Source organism: Bombina bombina, chromosome 11 (assembly GCF_027579735.1).
Source record: "Bombina bombina isolate aBomBom1 chromosome 11, aBomBom1.pri, whole genome shotgun sequence".
NCBI classification, from domain to species: Eukaryota; Metazoa; Chordata; class Amphibia; order Anura; family Bombinatoridae; genus Bombina; species Bombina bombina.
In genome coordinates this window covers 125,396,271-125,413,612 of record NC_069509.1, presented here as the reverse complement: position 1 = coordinate 125,413,612, position 17,342 = coordinate 125,396,271, and the positions used below count along the sequence as shown (strand labels likewise).

Sequence of the window (17,342 nt, the reverse complement as noted above, 5' to 3'; positions counted from 1 at the left end):
AGACTATCATCACCACGAGAGCAACAATAGAACATCTTTAAAAATAGCATACTGTTATATGTATTTTCCTTCAAAAGATTCCTCTGCATAGAGACCTCTTTATATATAAAAGCAGCTGCATAAGAAGTATGAATAACCTAGCCAACTCCCATGCGTTCAGAATCCTCTTCAGCATAGTTCAGTGCCGCCTCAGCTGTAATTGCCATTGCGATAGAGACAGAGGCCCTCTTATTATCATGCTCCTCTGTCGAAATAACGGGTAGGTCTGTGGTAGATTGTATAAGGGGACTTGCAGGCAGGTAGTTAATGTCGGCTGAGCACAATGTCGCCTTATCCATAGTTGCTACCATGGTAACATCTGAGGTAAATGCTGCTTCAGCCGTCCCCAAAATATGGTAGTGAGGGGCATTCGGCTCAAGGAGATCCGCCGTCCGTTTATTCAGACCTGACCAAGATTCGTTGTTCTCCTCTAAACAAGGTTCCTGTTCCTCCGTTTTTTCTCTGCATCGCTGAGGAGGTCTTTCCTGTACAGTATCGCAATTGTTGTCAGATAAGACCGCATCTGGTTGGCGCCATTCTGTTGGAGTACATTCAGATCCTGGGGTCTGAATCACAGTTAATAAGTGCTGCGTGGCTTCTTCGAGCCTAGTAAATGCTGGTAATAATAGGTGTTTTAAAGAAAGTACTAGTTCCGTATATTGGTGGTCCTCTGAGGGTGAACTAAACATTCCGTATGCTCAGGCCGCTTCTACACAGAACATCCACTATTTACAAACGCACTTAATATGCTTACTGACTTGCGATGGGGGTAGATGACGGTTACCAGTGCTAGAGATGCCGGATACCAAGTGTATCAAGGCTAGGGTGCACTTGGGCTCTTAGGGTGCAAAGATTTCGCTGAGGCAGTTGAAATAGCCACTTTAAAAACACTTTTTTAATGCTTTCGGCTCCAGAGCTCCTATTCCAAGCTGCTCTCTCCTTAGCCCGCCCACCGGAAGTCTCAAAACACTAAACAGTTTTATTAATTATTGGAGCACCTGTTTAAAACGTTTTCCGCTTGCAATCAATTTAAAAAAAAAAAAAAAAATAGTAAGAAAATCAGTGTAAGGTTAAAAATTATCAACCTTTTTTTTCCTAAAGGAGAAATAAAGAGAGATGATTTTTTTATTATTATTATTGTTAAGGATATAATAGAGATAATATGTTTTTTCTTCAATAACAGCATATTGCAGTATTGAGGGGTGGGGGGAAAGTTTGTCCTAAGGTTTACAATGGATTTACTGTCCTCCAAAAAGACTTAAAGGGACAGTCAACTCCAAAATTGTAATTATTTAAAAAAATATATATAATCCCTTTATTACCCATTCTCCTATTTCTCCTTTGTGATTACCTTGTATCTAAACTTCTGCAGACTGCCCCCTGATCACAAGGCTATTTAATTATTATTTATTGACTTGCATTTTAGCCAATTAGTGCAGTGTCAGCCACAACTCCATGGGAGAGAGCATAATGGTATCTATATGGCCCACATGAATTAGCACTGCAGTGTCTTGTTGTGAATAGCAAATAAAAAAGCATGTGATAAGAGGCTGCCTGTAGTGGCTTAGAAATAGGCAGATATTCAGAGGTTTAAATGTTATAAAGTATATTAATATAACAATGTTGGTTGTGCAAAGCTGGGGAATGGGTAGTAAAGGAATTATCTAACTTTGTAAACTATAACAATTTTGGTGCTGACTGTCCCTTTAAGGGAATTTTACTTATTAGCTAGTAAGCTTTGGTTCTGTACAAAAATACACTTCATGTTAGTTTTAAGCTAAAAATAAACAACCTTAAAGGGACATTATACACTCATTTTTTCTTTGCATAAATATTTTGTAGCTGATCTATTTATATAGCCCATAGTTTTTTTTTTTAAATGTATAGTTTTGCTTATTTTTAAATAACATTGCTCTGATTTTCAGACTCCTAACCAAGCCCCAAAGTTTTATGAGAATACCGTCAGCTACCTTCTCCAGCTTGCTCCTGTTTGTGTAAAGGGTCTTTTCATATGCAAAAGAAGGGGGAGGGGGGAGTGTCTTATTTCCCACTTGCAGTTACCAGCTACCTTTTTAACAGAGCTAAACTGAGAGCTTCTAAGTAAGTTTTATACTGGATTTTTATATCAGTATCTGTGCATCTTATTCTTTATAGTAGTGTCTATTACGTGCAGTTATATGAAAATGAGTGTATACTGTCCCTTTAATGTTTTCATACAATAACGTTTTTTTAACATGTTGAAATGCTCTTTTATATTCATGCTTTGTGTGAGTATAAAGTAAATTCAAAATTAAACTTATCGCCCAGAGACAACGTACACAAGCAATTTTTAAATTCCAGGTCAGAATCAGTTATTCAGGTCAAAACATGTCATGCAAGGGAATCCTGAGTCATTGTACATATTTTATAATCTGGGACTTATAAATTATTTTTTTCCGGCTGATAGAAACTTCAGTTGTCTTAGTAAAAACACAAGTGCTTACTGCGCACTTCTGATGAAATAACCCCCAAAACGTTACCCCATTCCTCTCTGGGGGGCAGAGTGGCTTTAAAGGGGCATTCCAGTTATAATAAAGTACTTTATATAATTATAAGATTTTATTTATAAACAAATGCATTTTCTGCTAACCCCCACAAAAGGGAAAACAATACAAAGTCAAAGCTGTGCTCCTATGCCAATACAGAGGAGGATTCCACTGGTGAGCCAATCAGAGGCAGGCATACAGGCGTATGCTCCAATTACTGGCCATATCTTCATCTGGATCATGAGGAGGGTGTTCCAGGCGTGCACCTTTGACCACACATGTAACCTTTTTGTAGTAAACACATGGTGAAATACCAGCTACTGCATTTTAGTTTTTCACTTTAAAAAAGAACAGTAAAGTAAAAAAATAAACTATCATAATTCAGATAGAGGGTGCAGTTTTAAGCAAATTTCCAATTAACTTCTATTATTTAATTTGCTTTGTTGTCTTGGTATCCTTTGTTAAAAAGCATATTTAAGTTGGCTCAGGAGCAGCAATGCACTCCTGATCCAACCTTAGTATGCCTTTTAACAACATATACCAAGAGAATAAAGCAAATTTATAATAAAAGTAGAAATAGGAAAGTTGTTTAAAATTATATGCTCTGTCTCAAACCTTTGAGTTTCATCTCCCTTTAATGTTATTTGCTATGTAGATTAAAGGGACATTGTACACAAGATTTTTCTTTGCATGAATGTTTTGTAGATGATCCATTTATATAGCCCAGCTGGGAGTGTTTTTGTAACAATGTATATTTTTACTTATTTTTTAATAACATTGTGCTGATTTTCAGACTCCTAACCAAGCCCCAAAGTGTTAGATAAATACTGATGTCTACAGACTCCTGGTTGTGTAAAGGGTCTTTTCATATGCAGGGATGGGGGAGTGTCCTCCCTTCTTGCTTTCCCAGCCCCTTCCAATGGGTGTCCCAGTCTACCCTCACCAACAGTGCTAAACTGGGAGCTTCTACGTGAGGTTTTAAAACTTTTTATACTGGATTTTTAGATCAGTATCTGTGCATATTCTTCTTTATAATAGTGTCTATTACATGCAGTTAGCATACGCTATCGGCATTTATCATTGCAAAAAGCATTTCTAGTGAAAAGCTTGTGCAATGCCGCCCCCTACACCCAGCATACGCTATCGGCATTTATCATTGCAAAAGCATTTCTAGTGAAAAGCTTGTGCAATGCCGCCCCCTACTTACCAGCGGCTAATCGGCCACTAGCAGGGGGTGCCAATCATCCCGATTGTATCGCATAGGGATGATTTCAGTCCACCACCTAAAAGGCTTACGACCGCTTCTTCTTAACTTAAAGGGACAGTCAAGTCCAAAAAAACTTTCATGTTTCAAATAGGGCATGTAATTTTAAACAACTTTCCAATTTACTTTTATCACGAATTTTTCTTTGTTCTCTTGGTATTCTTAGTTGAAAGCTAAACCTAGGAGGTTCATATGCTAATTTCTTAGACCTTGAAGGCCGCCTCTAATCTAAATGCATTTTGATAGTTTTTCACCACTAGAGGGCATTCGTTCATGTATTTCATATAGATAACATTGAACTCATGCACGTGAATTTACCATGGAGACAGCTCTGATTGGCTAAAATGCAAGTCTGTCAAAAGAACTGAAATAAGGGGGCAGTCTGCTGAGGCTTAGATACAAGGTAATTACAGAGGTAAAACATGTATATTTAGAACTGTTGGTTATGCAAAACTGGGGAATTGGTAATTAAAGGATTATCTATCATTTAAAACAACAAAAATTCTGGACTTGACTGTCCATTTAACGTTTCAGGTTCTGGGCGTAGAAAGCAGCATCCGCTGCTTAATAAATCTACCCCTATGCCTAGGACAGCAAGATTCGGGTGGGGGAGGCAAAATTTCTCCCAAGTACGCTCTCAAAATGGTTTATTAATGAAATGTACTGCAATTCAGTGATTCCTGGTTATCTAGTTAGTGCTTCTGTCCACTGAAGTTGGGGATATTAGGGGGGGGTTCCTAGAGCCTAGGGGCAGCACAAAAGCTAACGGAATAGGGCCCTCGATTCCTCCTGTGTGTGTTTAAATTCTGTCCTGTCTCTTAGTCTTAGAAGTTTTATATTATTGTTTTATTTAAAGGAACTGTATCCATGGAGAGCGCTGCGGAATATGATGGCGCTTCATAAATAAAATTATAATAATAATAACACACCCCTGAGTAGATCTCAGTAAGACTAAGCGCCCCTTGCTATACAGGATTCAGACTTTGCTGCACCTGCATCACAACTGTACAAAAGGAAAGAGATTGCTGCCAATTGCTGCAACAAGGAAGGTCTGTGGAGCAATTTAAATAGCCTGAAGGTAATGAAATCTCTCTGAATGAGCACATTTTTTCCAAGCTGGAAATCCAATGTCCTGTTTCAGTTCTGCAAGGAATATATTGACTTTTTTTCCCAAGATAACAGCTTTGTGCATTCTGTATTGTTCAGCAGGAAGCGCGTAGCAGAAATGATAGCCAAGTACTCTGCTTCTATCTCACTTAATCAAGTTTAGCATATGGCTAATTTACCAAATATTCTGTTAATTCAGTTTACATTTTTATATTGCTTCAGTCATGCGCAATACAGACAGAATCGTACTCATTTAACTTCCTGGTTTTTTTTTACTTCCCTTCTTAGAAATAACTAAGTAGAAATAATGATGCTGCAATAAATAAAAATAACCACATTTAAAGGGACACAATGCTGCAAAAATGAAATGCTCTCATCTATTAGAATTGCACAAATATCCCTTAAAGGGATATTAACAGTAAATAAATGGTACGCTCAGGAGTGTGCATGTGTCTTGAACACTATGGGCTCGATTTATCATAGGGTGCATTATGACTGCAGGTTCTCAAAAAAGAACTAGCAGTTTGTATTTATCACCCAGCAGTCATCAGACCGCTGCTTCCCTAACACTTCACCTCCTAGGTGGAGAATTTCAATTTCCCAGGTCTCATCGGACAGGGAGATTGATAGCTCCTGCCCGCGGGTGATTGGTTGTGCGTGGGCAGGGGGCGGCTTTGCACAAGAGCGCAAAATAGCGTTCTTGTGCAATGCTGAATTCCGCCAACAGAATTCTGTCCGCCAGAGGCAAGCTGCGGCAAACAGGGGCGTATATATGCGACGCTTGATAAATCGAGCCCTGTATGGCATCAGTCTCTGCAACAATATATAGCATTGTTACAAACACTGCTGCACATGCAAGATACAAGCACACTCCTAAGTATGCTTTTCAACAAAGGATATCCAGAGAACCATGCAAAGCCGAAATTTTTACTGAATTATGAAAGTTTAACTTTACTTTCATGTCCTTTTAACTCCCTTTTTTGGGTAAGATGAAGTTTAAACCCCTAAACACACGTTTTCCAGAAGATGGGCATTTTATGCTGCACATTTAAGGGCCAATCACAATCCTTTAGAAAAACGTATACAATTATTTATTTACAGAAATCCCAGGAGCCTTTAATGGTGTTTTTTTAAAAATTGATAATCATTTGATAATTCCCCCCTCCCAAAAAAATATTATGATTGATCCCTTTGTGAGATATTGGGGTGGCCAGTACTTCACATGAAGGGTCACAGCACAGACAAAAAGCTCTATCTACACATGATATATAGATAGATAGATAGATAGATAGATAGATAGATAGATAGATATAAGATATATAGACAGATAGATAGATGAAGGAAGATAGATATATAGATAGATAGTTGAGTGATAGATAAAAAAATAGACTGATAGATGAAAAATAGACAGGCAGTAGAGATAGACAGACAGATAGATAGAAGAAAGATACGATAGACAGACAGATAGTAGAGAGATCAATAGATAATGGACAGACAGGTGATAGATAGAAACACAGACACATGATAGATAGAAAGACAGAGAAATGAAAGATAGACAGGCAGGCAGATAGAATATACTATAGACAGACAGATAGTAGAGCGTTTGATAGGTAATAAACAGATGATAGATAGAAAGACAGATAAAAGATAAGATAATAGACAGACTTAAAGGTACACTGAACCCAAAATTTTTCTTTCGTGATTCAGACAGAGCATGCAATTTTAAGCAACTTTCTAATTTACTTCTATTATCAAATTTTCTTCATTCTCTTGGTATCTTTATTTGAAATGGAAGAATGTAAGTTTTTAAAATTGCATGCTCTGTCTGATTTACAAAAGAAAACATTTGGGTTCAGTGTCCCTTTAAAGCAGAGGAAGTAGAGAAACTGGAATAAATACATATGCCGAGGGCTAGAAATTTTATACTAGACAATTACTAATACATTATAATAATAATACAGTATAATACAGTAATGAGTGGACTAATATTTTTTTGTCTCCTGACAAGTAACCTTTTCTCCTGACAGATAAACTATAACAATACTTTTTCCTGCATGCCAGTATCTTCATCCTGCTGCTATCTTAAAGCCTGCAGTGCATTCTGCATACCTTAGAACGGTTACCCTACAACATACTACACAGTAATTGCTCGATCATTGCAGATTATTATTTATATCCTTCCTTGGTCAAAGAAAAAAAAAAAGTTAAAATACATTTTTTTTTCTTCTTCAAGGGGTATGTTCCAAGACTGCAAAATAACATAAAGGACTGGTAAATGGTTTTAAAGCACTTACATGTTGATCTATCTTATGAATATAAGTAAAAAAAATGTCAATGAAATGACAGTGACACAATGCTTCTTTGTGTAACGGTTTTCAAACAAACTGCTCCCTTTTCCATTTCATATAACATTCCGTGTTATTCAGCTTCCTAATGACCTCGCATTCCTCAGGGTTCTGTGCAGGAGTCAAGGTTCTTGTCAGGGCTGTAAGCCACAAATAAGAGGCAAAGAAACTGTATCTTTAATAAAACTGATGTCACATCTGGAGAAGCAATCATGTTCAAGCATTAATAACTGGTTAAAGGGACATGCTCTAGAATTTGTATTACAGTCTCTAGCTACACCATTTTCTATAAAGTGACAGTAAACGCAGTATAGGTGAAATAGTACAATCAAATCTATGTGATGTGCTCATTCTAAGAAGCTTTGTGTGTTTAAAGGGACAGTCTACACCAGAATTTGTATTATTTAAAAAGATAATCCCTTTATTACCCATTCCCCAGTTTTGCACAACCAACAAAGTTATAATAATATACTTTTAACCTCTGTGATTATCTTGTATCTAAGCCTCTGCAAACTGCCCCTTTATTTTATTTCTTTTGACAGACTTGCAGTTTAGCCAATCAGTGCCTGCTCCCAGATAACTTCACGTGCACAAGCACAGTGTTATCTATATGAAATACGTGAACTTACACCCTCTAGTGGTGAAAAACTGTTAAAATGCATTCTGAAAAGAGGTGGCCTTCAAGGTCTAAGAAATTAGCATATGAACCTCCTAGGTTAAGCTTTCAACTAAGAATACCAGGAGAACAAAGCAAAATTGGTGATAAAAGTAAATTGGAAAATTGTTTAAAATTACATGCTCTATCTGAATCATGAAAGTTTATTTTGGCCTAGACTGTCCCTTTAACTGCAGTTTGTTCACAACAGAGTACTGAAAAATTAAGGTTCATGCATCACTTCATTTAAGGGACACAAAACACCTTGTAATTACAAGATATTCTCGCTGCTTTGCTATAGAATAACATTTCAGCCAAATCTAAACATTTTTAAAACAAACTAACATCGTGTTTGCTGCAATTGTTTTTCAGTAGTCAAACTCCACCCACCACTTGCTTTATTTGGAGGAGCCAATCAGGGTTTGAGACTGCAGACAATGCAGCTAGTACCAGACACTGTGTTAGTATAAAGTGCATTGTTTTGCAGTTGTTATATATGTAGCAGTTAGCCTTAAAAGTCTGTAGTGTGCATTTCCTTTTCTGAGAATTAGACATTTTCAGAATAACCTGATATGAAAAGGGGGTAAAATAAAGTAAGTATATTGTATAGTAGTTTTACCACTCAAAACTAAGCATTTTATAAAATAATTAGGTGTTTAATGTCCCTTTAAAGGGACACTAAAACCAAACATTTTCTTTCATGATTCAGATAGAGAATACAATTTTAAGCAATATTCCAATTTACTTCTATTATCTAATTTGCTTAATTCTTTAGGTATCCTTTGTTGAAGAAATAGCAATGCACATGGGTGAGCCAATCACACAAGGCACCTGTGTGCAGCCACCAATCAGCAGCTACTGGGCCTATCTAGATATGCTTTTCAGCATAGGATATCAAGAGAATGAAGCAAATTAGATAATAGAAGTAAATTAGAAAGTTGTTTAAAATTACATGCTCTTTCTAAATCATAAAAGAAAAAAAAATAGTGTTTTATGATCCTTTAAGTAGTGATCCTGGCTCCCCTCTTGATGAATATAGCATAAGTTAAAAAAAAAAAAAAAAAAAAAAAAAACTAACAAAAAAGTATATAAGCTAATTATTTTATCAGCTAAGGTTTTCATATAGAAGTATTATTTAGACAAAAACAAACAAACATAGGGGTCATAATTGATATTTAAAGGGATATAAAACCCCCAAAAAAATATTTCACGATTCGGATAGAACATACAATTTTAAACAACTTTCCCATTTACTTATATTATCTAATTTGCTTAGTTTTCTTGTTATCTTTTGTTGAAAAGCAAGTTCAGGAGTGCACGTCTTCAGCTTTTGCAACAATGTTATACATTAGCAAGAGCACTAGATGGCAGCACTATTTCCTGTCATGTAGTGCTTCAGGCATGTGCAACCTACTTATCTAGATCTCTCTTCATCAAAGAGTAACATGCGAACAAAGCAAATTTGATACAAGAAGTAAATTGGAAACCTTTTTTTAAAATTGTATTCTCTATCTGAATCATGAAAGAAAACTTTTGGGTTTTATGTCCCTTTAAGAATACAATGTGGCCTTGGTCCTGGGATCTGTCACAGATGTGTCAGAGCAGCGACCTCAAAAGGCAAATAGAAGTATCTTAAAGGTGCGAAACAGAAGATCACAAGTTTATTGTTGCAATTTCCTTATTTTACAGATATGACATGACCTTAGACTAAAACAATAGATACAGAAATGTGTTTTGTACATGTATACTTTGCTAGGAAACAGGTGTTCTGTGTACGTCCTGATTTGGCACAGGTGCAAACATCTGGTCCACACTATGCATACACGCAAATCACACTTCATAAAATGGCCGACCCCAGTCCTAAAATATATAGCTAAGAATTCTTCATCCTGGAGAGTAATAACATGCTGGGTCCCCAATTACTAGTTAAAAAATCCTTTATTGGAAAATCACGTACAAAAATGCATGGTAGGTTTATGTTTCACAGATACACTACGCATTTCGCATCTGATAATTTACTTTACAGTATATATTTGATTATAAAAACAGCTCAAATTTACAGAAGGTTCTCTTATGAAACACACTGGACAATTATAGGAAGGACAAATTATGAGTGTGTGTTTCAGTTGCGGATGGCTATGCGCAAGTGATATTTAACTTGGATTAAAGTTGTATATGAGGTAACACATTACTTACTTTAATAATGTTATGCTCCAATATTTTTTAAGTGGTGTTCTCCAGTTAAGAATGTACAGTGATGATATGTGACAGGTCGGATGATTTATATATTTACAGACTGTAGCTGTTTGCGTCCAGTTCTCACTCCATTACACAATTTTACTATACTATTGTTTATGTTTATCTCATGCAAGTAGTTATTTTTGTAAGTTTACGTTAGTATTATGATTTAATGGGTTGTAATATTATTTTATATATGATATTTAGGTGGCGCTTTATATAAACTGCAGTCTGTTGGCATTGTGTTACCATAGCAACTGCTATTTTGGCACAATTGCCCATAGGGGGGAGGGGTATGGGCTTTAAATGGCTGTTTGGTACACTGGTTCTGGTTAGTCAGAGGAAGGTGATACAGCCCCAGAAATGTCACTGCATACAATAAATATTTTTTAATCGTTGCAGAAATCCAGAGAGTGTGGTCATCTTTTTATATATATATATAAGACCCTCGATATAGCAACCAGGAAAACCCTTGACTGCCAACATACAGGGTACGTCTCGGTCTTTAAGGGGGTTAAAGACTGTGTGCTTATTTATCACATTCTATATAAGGTGTTTACAAAGTGGATTTGGTAATAATGTTAAAAAAAAAAAAAATAGACTATCCACAGGATTTTTGTGTTTTATATTAAAACAATTTTCATTCCATCCATTAAAGTCCTCTACAAGACAGTGTAGTATTATACGGTAATGTTTTATAAGCAAAATCAGTATGTAATATAGGTAATATTTAAAAGGACAGTAAAGTCCAAATTAAATTTAATGATTCAGATAAAGCATGCGTCCTATATAATCAAATGTGTGTTTATTTCTCTGCAAGGGTTAAACACACAGTAGTGTAGGGTCTATAGTCGTACAATGACATGCTCTAACTAATAAGATCATATAATTTTTCAACTATTATGGCCCTTTAAGAGTTAAAAACCAGAACCTCTTCATCTGATAGGTTTACATCCATTATTAATTGTGTATATATTGGGCTAGATTTACTAACGCTGAGGCCATTTGTACGCCTCAGCTCGCCTGTGGCGGGGCGAAATTACCCGCAGGTATTCGCCATTGCACACAAGCGCAATCCCGCCCCCTGCCCACGCACAGCCAATCACGCGCAGGCAGGAGCTGTCAATCTCCTTGGTCTGACTAGACCGAGGAGATTGAATTTCGCCACCTTAGAGGTTGCGAAGAGGTTAAGGAAGCGGCGGTCTGGTGACTGATGCTTGATAAATGACGGCGAGCAAGTTCTTGAGAGAACTTGCAGCCGTAGGGCTTTAATAAATCTAGCCCATTGTGTGTGCAGATAGTTCCAGGGAACAAATGAATATTTAATTTTTATCATTTATTCATAAATGTATTGATTATTTGTGTAATATGCTTAGTTTAATATCATCAAAAACCAATTGTAGCCGCAGGCGCTCATATGATGGTGCCTCATACATACTGGAGACTCACATTGTTACTTCCTCTTTTTGGGAAATGGTTTGGAATGACTTTACTATCTACTTCAAAAAAAGTCATATCATGCACACTCATATCTCCCAAAATTTACAGGAGGCTTTTTCAGATAAGTAGGCCATGGGACTTGTCGTGGATAGTGGCCTACTGGTATTTTGTGGGCAGGGTTGGGTCGTACTATGGAGGGTTTGGGCAGAGCTAAGGTTTTGTTCATGGTGGAGCTGAGGTAGTCTTTGAAAAGCGGGATAATTTCCCTTGCTGAAGACTAGGGATGGGCGAATGTGTTTATATCCGAATTCGAATGTTAGAACGAATGTTATTGTAGAAATTCGATTTACATAATAGAATGTTAATAAGAACGAATATTCTTAAAAATTCGATTTTCGAATGTTATTTACAGTTTTCGAATGTCACATTCGTATTCGAATGTCACATTTGAATTCGAATGTCACATTCGAATATCACATTCAAATTTGAATATTACATTTATAAAACACAATTGTAGACTAGAAACACTATTTCGAATGTCACATTCAAATCGAATGTCACATTCGAATTGAATGTCACATTCGAACTCGAATATTACAGTTATAAAACACAGTATTAGACTAGAAATACAATTTCAAATTTAAATGTCACATTCAAATTCGATTGTCACATTCAAATTCGAATGTCACATTCGAATTCGAATGAATACATAGTTAAACATTCTATTATTCGAACGAATATTTTCGAATTTTATTGAAAAAACGAAAAAGAAAATTCGAAAATAGAGTGTTAGAATGTTATATAAACATTCGAAATTCGATTCGAACGAACGTATCAAAATTCGTTTTAAATTTCGAATTTTTAGAAACATTCGCCCATCCCTACTGAAGACACAGCAGTAAGAGTCCTTAGTAGCAACATCCCATTGTAAAGGGATTTTATTCACCCAATCAGGATCTTAGTCGTAGGATATGCAAAGGAGCGTGCATCTGTCACTTCAGTTGAGGACTATTAAATAAAGTATATTTGCATAATCAACAAATAACAAAATAAAAAGACAATAAAACAGCCATTGGCCTCAATTTCAAGTGAATTGTAGACTTTTTCTGACAAATAAAAAAGTTAAGTCAACTGTCCTTGCACTTACATCATGTCAAAATCATCAGCTAATCAAAAAATGCTTTTAATCTTAGCTGAGAGCTTGCTAGTGAGTGCTGGACTTTCTCTGTGTGTTGTATTAATTTGTTTTGTAATTTCCCCTATGGGCCTTGCACCTAGACCTGTCTGGGGTTAACTGCCTGTGACTCTGGGGACAGCACAGCTTCTTGTGAGTGCCACTGAGCACCCAGGGTTGATTGAGCAAGTTGCAGGGTCATGGGATGTGTACCCGGTCCGGTCTAGGAGTGCAGTCCCCTTCCGTGTTTTGTATATGACTGGGGTGATTACATAAGCCTGTGTGTGCACCCTTCACTTGTTCCCAGTTTGTTTGGATTGAGAGCTTGCATTGTGTGGCTGTTTTAGGGTCCCAGGTTTTTGGAAAGGACCTTGACGTAATACCTGGGCTTGTCCCATTTGGCCAAATGCGGTAACTAACCTTTCCATTTTTGCTTTTAATCTTAGCTAAGAGCTTGCTATTGAGTGCAGGGCTTTCTCTGTGTGTTGTATTAATTTGTTTTGTAATTTCCTCTATGGTTCTTGCACCCAGACCTGTCTGGGGTTAACTGCCTGTGACTCTGGGGACAGCACAGTTTCTTGTGAGTGCCAGTGAGCACCCAGGGCTGAGCATGTTGCAGGGTCATAGGATGTGTATCCGGTCCGGTCTAGGAGTGCACATACATACACATACACACACTGATTTCTTGCACATGCTCAGTAGGAGCTGTTGCGTCTGAAAGTGTGCATTTAAAAAGATTTTCAATTGCATGATCTTTCTGAATCATGAAAGTTTAATTTTGACTTGTAATGTTCTTTTAATGGAAGTTTACAATTAAATCTTGAAAGATTTTGGTAAAATCCCATGAGATCACAGTAAATCACTGATGAAGTGTATATGATAGTAAAAAGAGTAGCTTTCGATCACAGAGCACTTATTCTGGTGAGCTGAAGAAATGTTGAGCTAAAATATCTTTCCTTTTTACAAACAGATGTTCACAGGGGCGAACTGACCCATCGGGGGCTCTCAGTCATTGACAGAGGGCCCGCAGACCACTCAACCCTTTCAAACAGTGCTGCACTAGTGTGCTGCGATACGTAAGATCGATACTGCACCCGGTGCAGCAGCAAGAAGGATCTCACTGTATATTACAGCGCTAACTCTTAGGTGGGCTCAGAATAACTCTGACCCAACTAGTGAGAGAAAAGTGGTCTGAGCCCAAGGTGAGGTCTCTGCAAACCAAGGAATTTATCCAGCGCTATCTGTAAGAGACCCTGGCCTCAGACCACCAGGCAGGGTGACGCAGGGCACACTGGAGGCAGATTCAGCTAATGAAAGACTGGTTGGTGGCTGGGGGAGTTGCACAGACCCATTATTTATTCCCATGCGGCAGCCCAGAACTGCTCGCTCAGGCTGCTGCCATTTTTCTCGACATCTGCGACTGTCAGTCCATCCCTGGATGTTTAGATGATATTATCTTGTCAGATGTTTACAGTTATGCCCCTTTAAGGGTAAAGAAAAAGGGATAAACATAAAAAAAATCGAGGAACGAAACATACCAGAGATGATCTTATGTGTTGGGGGAGTATCTGTCTAGGTCTAAACTTTCTGCAGGCTGTAACAGAAAAGCTTAAAGGGACATGAAACAAATATTTTCTTTCAGGATTTAGGCAGAACATACAATTTTAAACAACTTTCCAGTTTACTTCTAGTATCAAATTTGTTTCATTCTCTTGATATCATTTGTTGAAGGAGCAGTGATGCACTACTGGTTTCTAACTGAACACATGGGTGAGCCAATGACAATCAGTATATACAGGGCCAAAATTTCCACTCTTTACTAGCCATTGGTGAGTGGAAATTTATTGGTGGCAAGTGGAAGAAAGTGAGTGATGAGAGTTTGAGAGATAAGGGAGAGGGTAAAAAGAGAAATTGAAGAGAGGAGGGAGGGGAGAAAGATAGCTGATAATTACTAGAAGAAAATCTCCAGGTCTGCTATGATCAACCTTCCATGACTGTCGGCACTCTCTTTCTCCACTCACTTCAACAACTTCCTATTTCTATCCAGCTGTTGGCTTTACCCAGAACCACCAAGATGATGTTGCTAACTGCTATGCACTTATTTTTGTTAATCTATTACAGTATGTAGAATTATTTCATTTGTTCAGGTATAAAATAAAATATATTCAAAATGACTGCACAATAAGGTGTTTCACAATGGCTAAACATATGCAAAGAGGGGGTGGAGTAGTGGGTGTGTTGTTGGCAGGTAGTGGGTAGGATTAGAAGTGGCAAGTAACATTTTGGCCTGAAATTTTAAGCCTTGGATATATATATATATATATATATATATATATATATATATATATATATATATATATATATATATATATATATATATATATATATATATATATGCAGTCGCCAATCAGCAGCTAGAACCTAGGTTTCTTTGCTGCTCCTGAGCTTACCTAGATAAACATTTCAGCAAAGGATAACAAGAGAATGAAGCAAATTAAATAATAGAGGTAAATTGGAAATTTGTTTAACATTGCATGCTCTTTCTGAATCATGAAAGAAACATTTTGGGTTTCATGTCCCTTTAATCTACAATATTTTAATGACCATGACTAGCCTTGTAGGTTGCAGACTCAAGCTCAGATTGGCTCCTCCAAACAAGTAGTGGGTGGAGTTTGGCTACTGAATAACAACTATACAAGTTATATGTCATTCTATAGCACTGCTTGCTAACCTCTGCACCCCTGATGTTTTGAAACTACATTTCCCATGATGCTTAGACTGCAGAGTACCTAAGCATCATAGGTAATGTAATTCCAAAACATCTGGGGTGCCCACTGCCAATGTAAGCCATCACTGTTCTATAGCAACAGAAATGTCTTGCATTTTCTGTCTCAAGTTTTCATACACATTTTATTTGTAATATTTATTTAAATTGGCAGATACAATGAAAACTGAACCAACAGGGGAGAGTATGTAGGGTAAGAGAAGAATTATGAATATGTTTGGAAACAAGTGGGCACAAGACTATATAATCATCAGCGAATATGAACGTTTTATGTGAGAGTTATATGCATATGTTCAATGTGTGTGAACAGAAGATTACAACAACATTAGTAAATATTTAGATTAACACCTTTATGATCTTTTACATATTGAAAATTATTTTAAAAAATCCAATTTACTTCTATGCATGGTCTGTTTATATGCACACTTTGTGAGACACCAGCTCTTTCTTAGCATGTGCAAAGGTTCACCGTATTTACGTATATGCATTGTGTGATTGGCTGATGGCTGTCACAAGATTTAGAAGGCAGGGAAATGGAATTAACCTTGAAATTTGTCAGACAAAAAATCTGTCGCTCATTTAAAATGCAGACTGTGTTCTTATATTGTTTTTCTTATTATGCACTTGTAAATTATACAATTCTACTGTTTTAATGATTAAATATATTTTAACATTACTTTTTCCCAAACACAGACATTGTCTGGAAACTTTATCTGTCCTCAGCAGGAGTGATTAATAAAGGGAAACCTAGGTTTCATCATGGTGGCACCAATTACTTTATAGCAAGTAAAAAGTACTTTATACAGAACTACAACTTTACACTTATTTCTTCAATATTTTAAACAACTAGTATCATTTAAAAATACATCTAACATATTATTGTCTGCTTAAAGGGACATGGAACCCACATTTGTATATGTGGTTTTAAAAAAAATTACAATTTACTTCTGTTATCTAATTTGTTTTCTTCTCTTGATATCATTTGTTGAATAGAATACCTAGATAGGCTCAGGAGCTGCTGATTGGTGGCTACACATATAGGCCTCATCTTATTGCCTCACCCAATGTGTTAACTAGCTTCCAGTAATGCATTGCTGCTGCTTTAACAAAGAATAACAAGAGAATTAAGCAAATTAGATAATAAAAGTAAACTTGATTGTTGTTTAAAATTGTATTTTCTATCTGCATCATGAAAGATTTTTGGGGGGTTTCATGTCCTTTTAATTTTTGTAATGATCATTAAAATCTATCATTTATTTAGCTATTACAGGGATACTAACCCCAATTGTTTTCTTTAATGGTTTAGATAAAGCATGCAATTTTTCTTTGTTCTCTTGCTTTTTTTATTTTAAAAGCAGGAATGTAAAGCTTAGGGGGCTGGCCTATTTTAGGTCCAGCACTCAGTATTGGTGGCTACATTCAGCCAACCAATAAGCAAGCGGAACCCAGGTTATGAACCAAAAATGGGCCGAAACCTAAGCTTAAAAATTCCTGCTTTTTAAATCAAGACAACACGAGAACAAAGAAAATTTGATAATAGGAGTATATTAGAAAGTTGCTTAAAATTGCATGCTCTGTCTGAATCATTAAAGGAAAAAAATTGGATTTAGTATCCCTTTAAAGTCCATGTAAACAAATTATATAGCATCTTAGGCTAAACTGGACACCTATCACTTTGTAATTTATTCAATCCTGTAAGAGTCTCTACCCATCCAAACTACTCGCGTAAATAGTCGATAGGGAGCGGCTATGAAAACTAGCCAACAGAAT

At 36.6% G+C, this 17,342-nt stretch overlaps 2 protein-coding genes across 3 annotated transcripts in view; one reads left to right on the top strand and one right to left on the bottom strand.

Annotated features, from left to right (window-relative positions):
• The window catches only part of C11H7orf50 (chromosome 11 C7orf50 homolog), a 1,120,174-nt gene that overhangs the window by 385,240 nt on the left and 717,592 nt on the right, over window positions 1–17,342 (bottom strand). The gene's annotated exons all lie outside the window — the stretch shown is intronic.
• GPR146 (G protein-coupled receptor 146) overlaps window positions 1–17,342 on the top strand; it is a 172,321-nt gene that overhangs the window by 143,078 nt on the left and 11,901 nt on the right. The window lies entirely within an intron of this gene.